A 6,000-nucleotide genomic window follows, 5' to 3' on the forward strand; every position below is an offset into this window, starting at 1 on the left:
ATCAACTTTTGTCCTGCCCATGGAGCTCGGTCATTTTTGATGCAGCCACTGACTAGTCAGAAACGAAAAAGCTCCTGCAGCAAGAAAAAAGATCAAAGGCCTGATTTACTCAGCAAGACTAGTGACAGTAAGTATAACTGACTCTTATCTTGCCTATATAATCCTCTAAAGTCAGGGATAGCAACAATTAAATTGGTCTAGTACTGATTTTCTTTAAAAAAAAATCCAATCTTTTTTGTTGGACAATAGATGGAAATGAACGTATAGCATTAAACGAACACAGCAGTGGAAATAACAATATGCTTCCTAGTTACAGCCTGCGAATATTTAGAGCAGGTCCTATATTGGTCACATCAATAACTGAGGTAGTTGGACCTTGGCTGAACATAATTGCAAACTCCTGAACTAGAACCCCAGACCCCATCACCTTACTGTACCTGGGACAATGAACAGTTTTGTTTTTGAAAACATGTGCACATAGGGGCAGTAGAGGAAAAGGAGTTACATGGCAACAAAACAATTCAGTTCCAAATAGCTTGGGTAGCTGATCCCCATTCCAGAATAGATAGTTCAGTCAAAATAATTCCTAAATTGTACTACTCTCATAAAAAATATCCAGATTTTATCCCTTATCCAACTTCTCCTCATATTGCTTTTTGAGCTAGCCAACATGGAAGGAAACAGATATTTGTATCCCTACAATAGGTGTCCCTGTTGAGTGCCATTTTACAAACAAAGTAATTCATGACAACGCTACTTCATCGGACACGTCATCAGGATGCGCCGCGGTGCGCACATGCGCAGACGGTCTCATGCCCCCTGCGCATGCGCTGCGGTCCGGCTTATCAGGACCGCTTTGCGCATGCGCACACAGTCTCCTCATCTCTGCGCATGCGCTGCGGTACGACCTGCCAGGACCGTTGTGCGCATGCGCAGTTGACGTCATCGCGTTATTTCATCTTCCTCGCCGACGCGCCTGTTTGGCCTCTGCGCATGCGTCAAAGCTTCGGCGCGACTTTTTGAAAGTGGAAGGAGGGGAGGTTTCGTCGGGCATTTTCTCGCATTTTATCTGAATTATTTATTCGTTTTGGAGACTTGCTTCATTTTTATTTGACACAGGAGATTGTTCCAAGGTAAGTTGCTCTGCCTTTGTAAGTTGCTCTGAAAACATTTCCATTGTCTGGGCCACCGCATGTTCTCCAGTCCCTGTTGTGAGTTGCTCTGAAAACATTTCCATTGTCTGGGCCACCGCATGTTCTCCAGTCCCTGTTGTGAGTTGCTCTGAAAACATTTCCATTGTCTGGGCCACCGCATGTTCTCCAGTCCCTGTTGTAAGTTGCTCTGAAAACATTTCCATTGTCTGGGCCACCGCATGTTCTCCAGTCCCTGTTGTAAGTTGCTCTGAAAACATTTCCATTGTCTGGGCCACCGCATGTTCTCCAGTCCCTGTTGTGAGTTGCTCTGAAAACATTTCCATTGTCTGGGCCACCGCATGTTCTCCAGTCCCTGTTGTAAGTTGCTCTGAAAACATTTCCATTGTCTGGGCCACCGCATGTTCTCCAGTCCCTGTTGTGAGTTGCTCTGAAAACATTTCCATTGTCTGGGCCACCGCATGTTCTCCAGTCCCTGTTGTGAGTTGCTCTGAAAACATTTCCATTGTCTGGGCCACCGCATGTAGCAGGATGAAGGCACAGTGACTGTGATTTCTGGCGCCAAACAGTACACACTGCAGATACATGATGGCCAGGCTACCTGCAGCTGCATCTTCTCCATTCAGACTTTGTTGCCCTGCAAACATGCTGTTGTTGTGCAGAGGCATCTGGGTCTGCCTTTGGACAGGCTCGCCCCCAATTGTCGCTGGCGTGCATCTCAGACACCAACGACGACAGGCATGGCTGCTGCCATTGTGATTACAGAGGAACAGCCAAGGCCCCTCAGCCACAATGAAAAATACCGCTTGCTTTCAGATCAATTGTACCAGCTACAACAGGCCGTTCTGCAGAGTGGAACGGCAGCATTCATGAGGAGACTGGACTGGCTGCGGCAACAGACTCTCCGCTGGCAGCAAGGACTGGCTGATGAGATGGAGCCATTTACTATGCCCAACAATTGCCCGGAAGCACCTTCGGATGGAGGTGGCCGCGCGCTGGACATCAGTCACGTGTCACAAACCCTGGATCCTGAGCGTCTCACCCCCTGGCCTAATGATCTGATGGACCATACATATGCCTGCCTGTTCAAATCTCCACTTCCCCTACCTGCGGTACCCTCTCCTTGCTGCTCAGTTACACAGTCACCTGCTCCTACACCCATCAAGGCAGTGCTCATGGACACACAGTTACCTGCTCCTACACCCATCAGGGCACTGCTCATGGGCACACAGTTACCTGCTCCTACACCCATCAGGGCAGTGCTCATGGACACACAGCCACCTGTTTCCCCATCCGACGTTGAAACAACCATGCAGAGCCTTGTGAGACTCCGCAATTGCCAGTTGCTGCCTGTCAAGCAGAGAGGGCATCCAAAGGGGTCAAGCACTTGGGGAACATTCAGCAAGAAGAGACTGAGCACTAAAAGAAACAAGCATGCCGTGTCCAGTGGTAGCAGAAATGTGAATGCTCTTGCTGTGAACACAACTGGTGATAGTAGTAGGCAGGATTAAATGGGAATGGATGGAAAGACGCACGAGTAACATAACCACTGGCAGGGAACTGCTGGGCTAAATGGCCAGCTTTATGTTCATAGCCCAAAAGAAATGTGCTTCTTTTCCAGCACCCTCACATCATTCATGTTTTCCCTGAGAGCAGCATTGAACCATCACGAGATAGGGGCAGTTACATCATCCTGCCTCCTACAGCTGAGGTGGGTACTAAGTGATTCATTGGCGGTGTTATCAGTACATGCCTTTACCGCAGAACACAAAGCATGCTCAACAGTAATTTCATTGGAGGGAGGGAAGCTCTGACACTGATGTTCTTTCCTTATTTCCTTTCATGTAAAACATGCCCTTGAGAAAACAATCCTTGACACTTAAGGACGGCATTCAAGCAAAGGAGGCAGTGCAGGAGAGGACGCAAGGATGTGCTGATTCCTGCATCTGAGGTGGGTAATAAGTGCTTCATTGGCGACGTTATCAATTGGTGCCTTCACTGCAGAACTTAAAAAGGTGTGCACAACAGTAATTTCAGTGGATGGAGGGAGGCAAGCTCTGACTCTGATTTGCTTTATTTCTTTTCATGTAAAACATGCCGTCGAGAAAACAATCCTTGAGACTTAAGGTCAGCATTCAAGCAACGAAGGCAACTAGATCATGCTGCGGAGCTCATCACGATGTGGAAAGGAACATTGCATTTATGGATGAATTGGGAATGCACATTGGGATGCGCTTGGGGAACATTCACCAAGAATAGACTGAGCTCAGACTCTTGTGACTTTGCCTTCTTCACATGGACAATACAGTAGTGGAATAGAGAGCCACCCGTTCATTCACCACAAGGCTCTCCAGGAACAATCTCTTTAGCTGTGCATTGCAGAGACTCGGCCTGTCTAACGGGAATACTGGACACAACACTCATGTATCCATGCACAGCAGTTCCTCGGATACTTAATGAACTTAATAAAACTTTTCGATAATTAAACCCAGAATTGTTGAGGTTTTGTTTTGCATGCTATTTCCCCGACTTTGCAACTGCACTTCAGATATTCAACTATGGTGGGGGGGTAGAGGGAGGGGTGGGTGAAGAGGGGGGAAGGGGTGGGGGAGAGGGAGCATGCAAAATGCAGGGACCAAACAGTTGCAATGCCTGAAGTACTGTGGAGAAGTAGAGAAAGCAACTGGATTGGGCAACCGCAGCTGGAGGAACGGCTGAATGGAGAAGGCCGGAAGCGAGAGGCCGTAGAGAGCCGCGGGGAGCGAGCGTGCGAAGACCTTGGTGTCACTGGGTCCAGGGACTGGCCCAGTAAGTCTTTTGCTGTTGTGTTTATGGCACATGCACAGAAAAAGGCACTCCTCTTCCGTTCCGCTGCTCCCCCCCGCCCCCCACTCTCTCCCCCTTCCTCCCAGCTTTCTCCCCTCCCCCCTTCCTTACTTTCTCTCCCCCCTTCCTTACTTTCTCTCTCCCCCTCCTCTCCACTCTTTCTCTCTCCCCCTCCTCCCACTCTTTCTCTCTCCCCCTCCTCCACTCTTTCTCTCTCCCCCTCCTCCCACTCTCTCCCCTTCCTCCCTCTCCCCCCAGCTTTCTCCCCCCCACCCCTCCCTCCTTCTCCCCCGCTCCCTCCTTCTCCCCCCCCTCCCTCCTCTCCCCTCCCTCCTTCTCCCCCCACCCCCCCCTCCACCCTCCTCCCTCCCTCCTCCCCTCCCTCCCTCCCTCCTCCCCCCTCCCCTCCTCCCCCTCCCTCCCTCCTCCTCCCCCTCCTCCCTCCCCCTCCCTACACCTCCTCCTCCCCCCTCCCTCCTCCCCCTCCCTCCCTCCTCCTCCCCCCTCCCTCCTCCTCCCCCCTCCCTCCCTCCTCCACCTCCCCCCCTCCCTCCCTCCTCCCCCTCCCTCCCTCCTCCCCCTCACCTCCCTCCTCCTCCCCCCTCCCTCCTCCTCCCCCCTCCCCCTTCCCTCCTCCTCCTCCCCCCTCCCCCTTTCCCTCCCTCCTCCTCCCCCCTCCCCTCCCTCCCTCCTCCCCCCCCCTTCCCTCCCTCCTCCTCCCCCTCCCCCTCCTCCTCCTCCCCCCTCCCCTTCCCTCCTCCTCCCCCCTCCCCCTTCCTCCCTCCTCCTCCCCCCCCCCCTTTCCCTCCCTCCTCCTCCCCCCTCCCCCTTTCCCTCCCTCCTCCTCCCCCCTCCCCCTTTCCCTCCCTCCTCCTCCCCCCTCCCCCTTTCCCTCCCTCCTCCTCCCCCCTCCCCCTTTCCCTCCCTCCTTCTCCCCCTCCCCTTTCCCTCCCTCCTTCTCCCCCTCCCCCTTTCCTCCCTCCTTCTCCCCCTCCCCCTTTCCCTCCCTCCTTCTCCCCCCTCCCCCTTTCCCTCCCTCCTTCTCCCCCCCTCCCCCTTTCCCTCCCTCCTTCTCCCCCCTCCCCCTTTCCCTCCCTCCTTCTCCCCCCTCCCCCTTTCCCTCCCTCCTTCTCCCCCCTCCCCCTTTCCCTCCCTCCTTCTCCCCCCTCCCCCTATCCCTCCCTCCTTCTCCCCCCTCCCCCTTTTCCCTCCCTCCTTCCTCTCCCCCCTCCCCCTTTCCCCTCCCTCCTCTCTCTCCCCCCCTCCCCCCTTTCCCTCCCTCCTTCTCCCCCCTCCCCCTTTCCCTCCCTCCTTCTCCCCCCCCTCCCCCTTTCCCTCCCTCCTTCTCCCCCTCTCCCCCTTTCCCTCCCTCCTTCTCCCCCCTCCTCCCTTTCCCTCCCTCCTTCTCCCCCCTCCCCCTTCCCTCCCCTCCTTCTCCCCCCCTCCCCCCTTTCCCTCCCTCCTTCTCCCCCCTCCCACCCTTCCCTCCCTCCTTCTCCCCCCTCCCCCTTCCCTCCCTCCTTCCCTCCCCCTTCTCCCCCTCCTCCCTTCTCCCTCTTTCCCTCCCTCCTTCTCCCCTCTCCCTCCTCTCCCTCTTCCCTCCCTCCTCTCCCCTCCTCCCCCCTTCTCCCCCCTCCCCTTCCTCTCCCCCCTCCTCCTCCACCTCCCTCCTCCACCTTTCCCTCCCTCCTTCTCCCCCCTCCCCCTTTCCTCCCTCCTCTCCCCCCTCCCCCTTTCCCCTCCCTCCTTCTCCCTCTTCCCTCCCTCCTTCTCCCCTTTCCCTCCTCTCCCTCCTTCTCCCCCCTCCCTCCCTCTCCCTCCCCTCCGTTCTCCCCCCTCCCTCCCTCTCCCTCCCTCCTCTCCCCCTCCCTCCCTCTCCCTCTTTCCCTCCTCCTTCTCCCCCCTCCCCCCTTCTCCCCCCTTCCCCTCCCTCCTTCTCCCCCTCCTTCTCCCTTCTCCCCCCTCCTCCACCCCCTCCTCCCCCCTCCTCCCTCCTTCTCCCCCCCTCTCCCTCCTTCTCCCA

General features: G+C 55.4%; 1 protein-coding gene across 3 annotated transcripts in view; it reads right to left on the reverse strand.

Annotated features, from left to right (window-relative positions):
• racgap1 (Rac GTPase activating protein 1) overlaps window positions 1-6,000 on the reverse strand; it is a 36,318-nt gene that overhangs the window by 13,768 nt on the left and 16,550 nt on the right. The window lies entirely within an intron of this gene.

The sequence above is a fragment of the Heterodontus francisci genome, chromosome X (assembly GCF_036365525.1).
Source record: "Heterodontus francisci isolate sHetFra1 chromosome X, sHetFra1.hap1, whole genome shotgun sequence".
NCBI lineage: Eukaryota > Metazoa > Chordata > Chondrichthyes > Heterodontiformes > Heterodontidae > Heterodontus > Heterodontus francisci.